The sequence below is a fragment of the Urocitellus parryii genome, chromosome 3 (genome assembly GCF_045843805.1).
Source record: "Urocitellus parryii isolate mUroPar1 chromosome 3, mUroPar1.hap1, whole genome shotgun sequence".
NCBI lineage: Eukaryota > Metazoa > Chordata > Mammalia > Rodentia > Sciuridae > Urocitellus > Urocitellus parryii.
The window spans coordinates 172,959,802-172,972,222 of record NC_135533.1 but is presented as its reverse complement, the minus strand read 5'-3'; the positions used below and the strand labels follow the sequence as shown (position 1 = coordinate 172,972,222).

General features: G+C 40.7%; 1 protein-coding gene across 1 annotated transcript in view; it reads left to right on the top strand.

Moving 5' to 3' along the window:
- Erc2 (ELKS/RAB6-interacting/CAST family member 2) overlaps positions 1-12,421 on the top strand; it is an 808,331-nt gene that overhangs the window by 525,169 nt on the left and 270,741 nt on the right. The gene's annotated exons all lie outside the window — the stretch shown is intronic.

Below are 12,421 nucleotides of genomic sequence, written 5' to 3'. Positions count from 1 at the left end.
GAGTGGGGTATCTATGATCAGGTTGAAAGGAAGCATGGAGTTTGTTGGTAGCTTCTGGGAAGGACAGACATGTCAACTGAGACCTGAGGGGCAAAATAAGTAGCTGAGATCAAGGAGGGGAATAGAAGTATTTCTTATAGGACCCACAGTAAAATACAATATTCAAATGGCCTATACAAAGAATTCAGTGATAAAGCTGAAGTGATCTTGCTACTTGCCCAAACAATTGTGGAAGATTCTCCTGAAAATGGCTATTTATATGAAGGTGGGGGCAGGGGGTCCAAAATGTCATTCCCATAACTATGCAGTAGTAGATGATCTACTACAATATCCCTGACTCCTAACCTTGGTCTTAAAACAACGAGGTTTCCTTCCAAGCAAGGTTGGAGCTCCCCTTTTCTTCTATTCGCACATTCTTCTTTACATGTGGCCATTGGAAGTTGGCTTCGACCCTACGTCATTTTTTTTCAAGCTGCCATAACAGCTGGCGTCTCCCTAATGCATAGCAACATTGTTTACATTTGCACTGGTCAGCTCGGACTGGATATGAAATTGTTGGCATTACCTTTCCCTCATGACGATATTAGAAATAATTTATATGTTTATAACAAGAAAACTTTTTATTTAAAAAAAAATAGTGATACACAATAAAAGAGGCTCCCTGAACTGGTCTGGAATTTTTCAGGATAAAACTAAACTTAGACAATATTATTTAAAACTCCAACTTGGAGTCAAGCTGTTTTAACACAACTAGAAGTTGCAAGTGGACCTGGATGACTTTCTATAATGTAAAGTTTTGTTACCTTAATATCTGAAATAATACAATTATAAACACTTTAAAGCCTGAGGAGAAGAAGAGTTGACTCCTTCCATAGCTGACCTCAACCGAATAGCATCTTAGCCCCTCATCTCTGAAAACATCCTTTCTTGAAGTTTTGTTAACCCAGGAAATAATAATGATCAAAATTGTGGAATGGGGCACATTTTTATTGAGCAGAATCCAGTGAAGGACCAGGAGGGCTTCTGTCTCTGATGTCCAAGTCCACAGAGTAAGGACTCTCCATCACTGGAAGGGAGGGAAGGAGAGCCAGCATCAATTGCCAGAGATTTCTTTGTCCCATTTTTGTAAGTTGAGTGAATTATACCCTTGTTTCCCAGAACCCTCTTAGGAACTTTCTCTTTAGCCTCAGGGACACCCTGAGTAGAACTGGTCAGCTAGACATAGGTAGTATTTTGACTGCACTGCAGCCTGCCTGTTGGAGATGTAGACTTGAGTGTGTGTGTGTGCGCGTGCGCTCAGCCCCCACACTGCCACTCAGGTGCTTGCTCATGAGCCTTACAGGTGTAGAGGTTGCATTATTTACAGGTGAAGAGACCAGTAGGTTCATTTTCTGGGGGGGGAGGCGGTGGAGGGATACCAGGGATTGAACCCAGGGTCCCTTAACCACTGAGCCACATCCCCAGCCCTCTTTTATATTTTATTAGGAGATAAGGTCTTGATAAGTTGTTCAAGGCCTTGCTGAGTTGCTGAGGCTGACTTTAAACTTGCCATCCTTGTGCCTCAGCCTCCTGAGTTGCTGGGATTACAAGTATGTACCATCCCACCGGATAGTAGGTTCATTTTTTTTTTTTTTTTTGATACTGGGAATTGAACCCAAGGGCATTTTAATCCATGGACATGTACACAGGGTCTATAATGCAGGAAGGGTGAAGGAACTGTGATCATCATAGCAGGCCTCAAGGAGCAGACTATGGGAGATCATCAGACGTTCTGAGTGCCAGGCATTTTAACAGCAGAGGGGGTTGGATAAAATTAATTCATGCTGCTCTTATTATCCAAGATGAGAGTATAAGAACATATAATTATAAAATGGCTTTCTCTTGCAATGCATTTTAAGTAATCAGAAGCAGTAATATTACATCACTTTGCATATCTAAAGAATTAAGAATAAGTGATATTTATTTTGAAATACACTTAACTCTTTTTTTATTTGATTTATTTATTTGTATGTGGTGCTGAGGATCAAACCCAAGGCCTGACATGTGCTAGGCGAGCACTCTACAGCTGAGCCACCACCCCAGCCCCAACTTTATAATTCTTTATTAAATTTAAGTCCTATCCAAAGTAAATTTGAGTACATAATGTTTCAAAGTAGTGAATTCATTCATAATTCTTTGAGAAACATTAACCTGAACATGAAGATTATAAGAGAGTGGCATTATTTTCACTTTAATTATTCAAATAATATGCTAATGTATTTTTACTATGAAGAATTCAAATAATAGATGTTGACAGAGAATAATATAGAAATTCTCCTTAATTTCAATCTTACACTACTGTTTCACTTTTACATTTTTTGTCTTCCACAGAAATGTCATTAATAATTTGTAGGTTATTCTTTCACTGCGTTTTCATGCTCATATGTAAATATGAACATTTACTTTCTTTTTTAAATTTTTTTAGTCATACATGACATAGAATGCATTTTGATATACAATACATACATGGAATATACATACATCAATCATATTGTCTATTCTATTCTGCTGCCCTTCCTATCCTCCCTATTCCTCCCCTCCTCTCCCATCCTTTCTCTCTATCCAATCTAATGTGACACACTTCTTCTTTTTTTCTTTTTCTCATTACACATCATATATGTATTCTGTATAACAATGAGGTTCTCCTTCCATCTTCTGTGCAACTCCCCTTCTCCCTCTTTTTCCCTCCCACCTCTCTTCCCTATTTAGTGGTAGTCTTCTTCTCATGCTCTTCCTCCCTATCCCATTTTGAGTCACCCCCCTTATATCAGAGAAGACATTCAGCATTTGTTTTTTAGGGATTGGCTAACTTCACTTAGCATAATCTGCTCTAATGCCATCCATTTGCCTGCAAATGCCATGACTTTATTATTTTTTAGTGCTGAGTAATATTCCATTGTGTATAAATGCCACATTTTTTAATCCATTCATCTATTGAAGGGTATCTAGGTTGGTTCCACATTCTAGCTATTGTGAATTGTGCTGCTATAAACATTGATGTGGCTGTTAACTCTCTTTTTTAAAAAAATAGAAATTATATATGCATATTATGAGAAACATTGACCAGCAAAATATAGAAAGCATTTAACTAAGAAAAAGGCTTGACTTTTTGAGTTCTTTTTTTCTTTATTCCCATGCCTACATTTGCATGTAAGTAGTTGTGCTTTGTGACAATTTTTTTTTCTATTTTTGAATCTACATAGAGTGGTGCTTCTTTTGTTATTGTAAAATAATTGCTTTTGCTCCAAATTGGAATATAAATGGAATAGTGCATGTTCCATTACCAGAGGAGAAGGGAACCCTTGTAGTTGTATTTGGAACTCATGGACTATTAAAATCAAATCCTAAAACACTTGCTGAGCATAACCTAATACCTGGCCCTGTCCTGATGCTAGATGGTGAGGTGCTGTGGAGTTGGCCAAGACCTAGAGGGTGCTTCCAGGGAGCGTCATTTTAAATGGGGAGGAAAATAAGGGAAGGAAATTGGGCTGTAAATAAGGGGAGGTGGCAGTTTATGGAGAAAGGAATGGAGGGTATATAAGAAGGAAAGGGGAAGATTGCAGTAGGAGGAAAAGAGGGAAGGAGCAGAGGGGAGAGAGGGGAGGAAGGAAATAAGTAAGCAAGAAGAAAAAAACACCAAGAAACCATTAGCACCTACTGAATTTTCAATTTCCAGAATATAGAAATGGTTGAAGACAACCAAAGGAAAGATTTTACAAGATACTATAAAATCAGTTTCTGAGGAATTTTACCATTATTAATCGTGACTTGATGATCAAGCTTTTTGACTTTCCTAGATCCTTCCTGTATAAAATTCTCTGATATCTTGAATACCACATCTCTTTCTAAAATGTTCAAGAGAAAGCATACTTGGATATTATTGCCAGAAACTGTTGGTAATCTGACCTTGAGATACACACACACACACACACACACACACACACACACACACAGGTTTGTTTATTTGTTTCTTAAAACTCCAAACTACATCCAGAGATCTTTCACATCATTTACAAAAATTAATGCAAAATGGATCATGGACCCAAATAGGAGAGGCAAAACTATAACATTCTTTACAGAAAACACCAGTGTATGTTCTTTGAGATCTTGGGCTAGACAAAACCTTTTTAGACATGTCATCAAAAGCAAAAGTAATTAAAGTAAAAAAAAAAAAAGATAAATCGGTTATGTCCTTCAAAGGTTATCATCTAGAAGAGACCACCCTCAAAATAGAGAATCCATTTCAAATCAATATCTTACAAGGGACTTGTATCTAGAATATATACTCTTACAAGTCAATAATAAAAATGCAAAAACCTAGTTGGCAAGGCATTTTAATTGACAGTTCTCTAAAGAAGATAAATGGATCATTAAAAGATGTCTTACCATCATTGTTTAGGGAAACATAAATGAATTCATTGTAAATGGTGAACTGTAAGGTATGTAAGTAGATCAGTAAACGATTGAGGACAAGTGTCTGCATAGTGCTGTGAAATCAGCAGAGACTTGTGAGTCAGGGTCCATGTTCGTGTTTATTTACAGCCTGTCTGAAGTAGAACATATAAAATGATTGTAAACGCCAGATCACAGCCTCCAATCACTTTTAAGCTTAGCATCCAAGGAATGCATTAGCAAATAATAGGCACTGGCATTTGAAGGCATTGACATTGAGCAAATAGAGATGCCAATCTACTCATTTGAATGTAAACTTCCATTTATTTTGAGTCCCGTAGTAGATACCAGTCACAGTGCTAGGAGTTAGGCAGGTGATATTGGATAATTGGTTCATGATTTAAATTTTTTTTTTTTTACTTATAGATGGACACCTTTATTTTATTTATATTTATGTGATGCTGAGGATTGAACTCAGTGCCTCACGCCTGCCAGACAAGTGCTCTACCACTGAATCACAACCCAGCCCTGGGTCATTATGTTTTAATCTAAATAAATATGCACAAAGGGCTTTTTTCAGTGGCTCCACATAAATGACAGACATTTATTTGGTCTGTAAGGTGGAGAAGGCTTTGATGGGTGCTATTTAAACTGGGTCTAAAAGATTGAGTAAGGGTTCAACAGGAAAAGAAGTAAAAGCATCTTAGGGAAGTGGGCAGAATGACTCCATAAGAGCTTATTAAACAGCAGGCCTGGTCATGCTGGTGATTAACAGTGATGATGAGGATGGTGCTGATAGTGATGACAACAGTGCTGATGGTGATAGTGGCCGTGATGATGATGGGGACGATGATCCATGGTGATTGGGCTGCTGCTGCTGGTGATACTTTTGCAAAGATACCAGTTGCAAAGATACCAGTTGAGGCATCTAGGTGATAAACTTCCAGGCACCTACAGCCATAGGCCTTGAGTTGCCCATAGTTGCCAGAAACACCTTTTGTCACTGGTCAGTGCCTTGCTTTTTGACCGCTTAAAATTGTCAGTCAGACTTGTACAAACTGTATGTTTGCCTGTGGAGGAGCCAAGCACATTAGCAGCTAATAACTCATTGATGTGCAGTGGCCCTTACCTTTGTAGTCAGCAACCGCTCACATCAGTGATTTCTTTGCAAGTCCCCTGTGTGCATGGTTCTCACAGGGACCCCTCTCTTTGAATTAAAACATTAAATTGAACCATATGAAATTGCTGTTTTTATAGGTCACAAGTGGGTGAATATTCGTGACTTAATCTAGATTAAGTTATAATAAACCCGATGCTAAGGCAGGCATATTTTAGCTTAGTAAACTCTTCCACACTACGCCCCCTTTCCTAAGTGAATGGATTGCAAAGGGTCAAAAAATGCACACTAGTCTGAGTTCTGTGGTGAGTGTAAAACACATGATTCCCTTTGTTATGAAAAAATCCATAAATTATCTCAGCAATGATTTTTATATTAATCACATGCTCAAATAATATTTTGGAACTATTAGCTTAAATACAAATGTTCATTTCACCTGTCTCTTTTACATTTTTAAATGCAGTTACTAGAAAATTTATGTTGCTTTACATTTCTATCTGGTGGTGCTGCTACAGACAAAAAATCCTCCTCGGTGCAACTCTTTTGGCAGATTCAGAAGGAAGACAGTTCAGAGTGACTTTAGAAACTGGCCCTTGGATGTTCTGGGCTCAACTTTACTTCACTTTCCTTGAAAAGGGAAGGAAAGCAATCTAGCCTCTAAAGTCTCTATTTTGAAAATTGTAATATGGAAATGCCGCCCCCTCTACTATGTGAGATCCGTTCCAGCGGCTCATAGTTTCTCCGTGTACTTACAGTATTTTCTTTGCTTTTCCTTTTTGTTCCCTGTGTTCATCCTGTCATCACTTTATCAAAGTATTGAGGCGCTGGCATCGAGCAAGTAGAGAGATTCAAGATACGAAATGCTTCGCTTGCTCAGACCCACGTCTGGCCAAGTCACCCGGGGGCTGGTGCAGTGCATAAGCATTCGGATGTCTCTGAAATTGAGACCATGCCATGCAGTGCCAGAGCAGTGGGGAGAAAAGTATGTCACTCTCCTGGAGCCGACAATTTGAACTGTCAGGGTCAGGGCGTTGTGGTCTCCTTTTGCTCCCCTAATCCTGACTAAGGAGGTAATTTAAGTAGAATCCTGGGGTGCCAAATTAAGGAGGCTCTAATGGGAAAATGAGAAACGGAGGCTGGGGGGACTCAAGGACACCCATTAGCATGCTCACTTCAAGATGTGCTCCGGTCAGTGCTCCTTAGGAAGGCCCACACTCCCCAGCCATGTCTTTTCTTATTGGAACACAACCAAAGGCAAGCATGGAGATTTCTAAACATAATATTTTGGAACCCAAGGGAAGGTAGAATATTGCAGACAGTGATAAAACCACAATTTAGTAATTGTGTTGCGTGATTATGTAGTGTATGGTGGGGCTGCTGGGAGGGGAAGAGTAATGAGTGTGGGCAGCAGATACTCGACCCCTCAGGTTGTGATCTGATCTTTTCTTAACCAGGTCCATGTAAATCTGCAGGATATCCTGCAACTCTCTTTTCCCTGTAGCCACATCTTCTGTGGGTATAAGAGAAATCATTGTAGGGGCTATAGAGCAGTGGTAGAGCACTAACTAGCATGCTGGAGGCCCTGGAAGGGAAAAAAAATGTCTGGAGGTCCTATTACTATTTTATTTTTTTTATCTGGCCATAGCTAGCTTTTTTCTTCAACTTGCAAAACTGCTGCCATAGCTCAGCCATCACATCTGTATTCCAGCAGAAGGAAGGGTAAATTCCAAATGATTTTACCAGTGGGGAAAGAACAGCCTTTCCAAGAACTGTTGCTTATATCATTGATATGAAATGGGTCATATGACTTTTCACGGAGGCCAGAGACTGAGTACATGAAAAACCAGCTAGAATGTGGAGCCCATCACACTCACCAGTCTCACAAAGGAAATTATAGTCTACATAACCAACTCCTTGCTCAGTTCTGTGCACATAGTATACAATAAAACAATGAAGCTTAAACAACCTCAGCTTTGCAGTCAGACAAAATCAGGAAACACTATGACTGTCCTCTAAAGTAGAAAGTAGTTTGATGAAAAGCCCCTAGAGCCCAGGACAGGGTTTGGTGTTTTACCCTCTCCCTTGGAAACAACCAAATTTCCCCGGGTTTCACTGAAGGAAACTGAGGCTCAGAGAGTCTAAGTAAACTTGTTTAAGGAACAAGCTAGTAATTCCTGAACCCAGGTCAAAGCTTGGACCTAAGACCTTAGAGTGATTAGCAAAAAGAACCAAACGTGGGAACAAAGAAGAACTGGAAAAGCTCTTAGTATAACTTTGAGGTAATTAAAACAGGTCCCATTGTCATGGGCTATTGAGGACCTGAATGATGCGGTTCTGGACTCTCTCCATCCTAGAATATTTTTCACGGATTCTCTGTTTTGAAGGATTTGCTGTGTCGCCACATGTGACAACAGTTGGTTTCGGGTCATCCAGGGGCATCCTCGGGAGCAGTTAGGCCCGTAGGCGCAGGGTGCCTGCCAAGGGTGAGAATGAGCCATGTGCATTTCCGGGGGTGCAACCAGCTCCTCTGGTGGCCATGAGACCCAGCAGTGTAGGAAGAGAGGTAGAGGGGAATCGCCTCTCAGGAATGGAGATTTCCCGAGAACCATGGATCTGCCTTTGATGTCAAGCAGCTTCCAAATAGCACAGAAATGATACAGATACATGCCAAAAGGGGGAAAAACAACTTTTGATCTAGTTAGAACCAATTAAACTTTCAATGTGCATGAAAGAAACTTGAGTGCTAGCCAGTTGTTTGCTATGGATGGATTTTGTCAACGAGCACAGTTGAAAATAATGAAACTAAGGCAAATCCATGCCTGGCCTTCTACTTGGGGGAAGTTAATTGTGTGTGTGTGTGTGTGTGTGTGTAAAATGCTAGGGATTTCCACCTCCCCCCTTTGCAAGCTGAAGCTACCCACACACACCCCCTTATCCAGTGATATTAAGAGTGATATTTTTCTTTAATGTTTTCTCAGAAGTCTGTCCCTCAGCCCTTTCCTTGTTGTCAATGCTGTTTAGTCTAATGTGTGCTTTTTGTTAGTGTGTGGACTAAAAAAGGTAATCTAATTAAGAGTGAAGGTAAGAAGCCCTGCAGGATTTTGGCAACAGAGAAAAAAACTGTAGGCTCTGGTATTTGATTAGCACCTCCCCCTTACAGCTTAGGGCTGTTACCTCCAGAGAGCTGGGAGTTTCTGGAACTTTATAAGCAGCCTTCCCCAGAATGTAAAGCACATCTCTGACAGGACAACAGTCAGGTCTGAGAGTTGCTTGTCGAAATTCTGGCTGCCTTTATTCAGAACGACTGGATTGGTAAATGTTTAGAGGGTCCTAATTACTCTTTGGGGCGATTAAAACATTGTGGATTTATGCTGTTCCACTAAGGAGAATGGCCTACGCCACATACCCAAAAAGAAAAAAAAAAAAAAAAAACACTAAAAGGGAGGAAAGAAAAGAAAAAGGGGAGGTGGGCGTGGGGGAGCGCAGCCCCAGCTTGGAGAGGCGGCCTCTTGGTGAAGCATATGAATCCACTTACATGTAAATTGCTTGTCGCTATGAATTAAGGGAAGGCTATGAAAGAACTGCTTTGCTGTGTTTACTATAGGATTTTTGACAGACTCTTTCCTCTTTCAAGTAAATTTGGCTTAAGTCCATAGTCAGTCCAGTTTTAAGTAAACTCCTCTTTTGTTACATTAACAAGGTTATAACATCACTGAGGCAGATTTCCAGCTGCAGGAACCCAGGCCTACGTATGGGGCTGAGGGTATAATTAAAACCTTCGGGTAGGAGAGTTAAACTCTCAAGTAAAATTGGATAAAAGGCTAATTGTCCATAGCAACATAATACATGCTTTAAATATCTGTGAAATGAAGATGAATAGTGGGAGGCTTGGGGAAAAAAAAAAAAAAGACCGTTCTACCCTGTGAATTGAGAAGTGATTTTTCACTTTGGGACAAAAGGCATTCCCTGGCCCACCTCACCCCCTCCTAGCAAATGAATTTCACAATCCCAGTACCATCCCCTGTATCTCCTATAACTTGTCGTCCAGCTGTGCTGAAGATCTTCCGTCTTCAAAGTGGAGAATGTGCATAACCCATAAGAAGGACCATGCCAGAGGCCTGGATTTTCTGTTGCCTTAGGTCCAAATGAGGATGGTGAGCACTTTGCCCTCAGTTGCTATATCTTCCTTTAAAGGAGGGGTGATATTAGGTAGAGAGAGGGGAGTCTGGGGAAGGGTACACATACCTTTGGTGACCTTCTTCTCAAAGATGACATGTAGCCAAGCAAGATGATACATTACCACAATGCTAAGAAAAACAAAACAGTGTGTAATGGTAGCCCTTCCAGAGAGATGGATCATGAAGGCCCATTTGTTATTTATTAAGAGCAGCCTGCCCCACTGGTGTGGTAGGGAACCTAGAGACTTACGGTCATTCTACACCATTGCCCCAAGTGGCACGGACAACCATGAATAGAGCTTTAGCAGCCCCTGCCCTTCTAGACTTTGCCACGCTGCTGTTTGAAGCCTGGAAGGAATGGAGGTGTTCTAAAAGAGTTTATTTCAAGGGGGAAACAGAGCAGGTGGGATGAAAGGGAAGAAAAGGAGGAAAAAAATTTTAAAAAGACATGATTTTGTAGGCAGACTTTCTCCATGGAGCAAAGCACCATGCACCACAGCTGAAAAGCCCCACAGCCTCCCTTCAGCCACCCAGGAAGCATGTCTCCAAAGAGCTCTAAGCCTCACCATCTGGGCTAGGGGCAGCTACAAGAAGGGAGCATGAAAGCCTCGGCTGTGGAAGGGTAGCTAACGCTTGAGGGCTTGCTGGAAGTGCCTGGCCATGCCCAGCTGATAGAATGGCCCGTGCAACTGGGGAGACACTGAGGATGCCACGGGGCTGCCAGACAGCAGGCCAGTTCTTTGCAGCTCCAGGGTTGCAGTCAGGAGAGGAGCTTGGGCTGGGCAGGGGCAGAAGAAAGAGTCCTTCTGGAAAGGCTGGCAGTTTTGAGACCTCAGCAGGGGAGTAGTGAGAGAGGTTTATCCAGGAATTGAAGTTTCAGTACCATCAGCTTAGTTGTACCAGAGTATTTTTGTTTGTGCCACAATCAGGAGACTTGTGTTTTGAATCAAAGAGTTCATTCCTTCTTTGAAAATCAGAGTACATTAAGATGGGACTCACCGCTTGTGCTTGAATGCTGTCTGTAGGGCTGCAGCACCCATCTCCTGGGTCACTAGGAGCAGCAGTGTGCTTTTGTTACGGCATTGGAGCCTCCTTTTAATATTTTTGCTCAAAGAGTTGATTAGATCACACATTTGCCTTATGGCAGCTTATTATCAGTAGTGTTTTAAGTATGTTACATTTAAGTGTGTTGAATAAGAGCTTATATTTTAGCGTTTATAAATCCATTTCTCCTGCCAGCATTGTAAGTTTAAATTCTTTCTTACATGTACCAAAGTCGTGTAATATATAAACTGGGTTATAGCCCAGAGTAAGAATGACATTATGAGAAAATAAAGCTGAGAACTCTGTATTTAATAGAAACCAACTCTTATTAGTTCATATGAATAAAACTTTACCACCTTTACATTTCTTTGGCTCTAAGTAGTGTATGTTTTCCTTTTAAAGCAGAAGTTTAGTTATCTTATATGTGTCTGTATGCACTGCATATAAGTTAGTTTCAGCAAAAAAAAAGGGCTGCTCCTTCTGTAAATTATTAAGGTAGATGCCAAAATATGGGAACATGGTTCTGTTTTTTGAAGTTATGAACTCTTTGGGGAGCAGGGGAAGGAGAGGTTGAGAATTTTTGGAGCTGCATTGGTCGGATGTCTCTTCATTCTGTATAACACATGGATAGGGGGAGATTGCCTGACCACTTCAGAGAGGAGAGTCCACCCTTGGTGATCTTTCACAGCACAGTGTTTCCTGGTCAGGGAAGGACCTTCCTCCAAAAGGCTCGTCTTGCCACATATACTTTCTCCATCCTGGCTGCTTTCTCTCCCAGTGAGAGGGACAATACAATCCCAGCCATCCTCTTCAACCCTTTCTCAAATGTGACGGAAGTGAAATAGCAAAGTAGGTACGTCCCTAGCTCACCTGTTCTCTTATAAGTTATTTGTTAGTTTTATTTTTCTTCTTTGTTGTTAGTAGAGCATCGGAGAAGGTGCTATGTTAGTTAATGAGGCCAGAAAAGACCTCTTGGATAAATGACACTGAAGCATAAGTCCTGAACTTAATGAAGTTACAGGCTCTTTGTTCTCTGCTCTCCCCACCTCATCCTGTATCATTTTTGTAATTGTGGCAAAATATCTATAATGCAAAAATAGTCATATTAACCATTTTTAAGTGTGCAGTTCATTGGCATTTATTACATTTGCAATATCATAAACCACCATCATTCTTTCTAAAATGACTTTATCCCCCCAAACAGAAAACTGTTCTTCCTCTTCTAGTGCTACAGTTAGGCTATTAATATGGAAAACAAAACAAAGTTGTCACAGAGCCTGCTGCCAAGCCCATGTCCAAAGACATAAAATGAGGCTATCTAAACCAACCGTAGGCCCAAGCTCAGTTTTAGATATGGCTATGGCAGACATTGCCTTGTGTTTTTAATAAGAACAGAGATAATATTCTTTTTAGTAGTGTCAAGAAGAGCCTGGCCTTCACCTTCCTCAGAGGTGTGATGTCCATCTCTCCTTTGGAAGAGAGGCCAGAGAGGAAATAAGAGGATGTTATAGACTGAGGGGTGATAGCCCAGTGTGTTATCATTCACCAGTTGTATTAAAGAGGCCAGGAATACCTTTTTATATAGCCAAAGTAAATTTAAATTACTACAGAACTTTCCTATACTTTGAGAAGAAAACCATTAGTTCCAGAG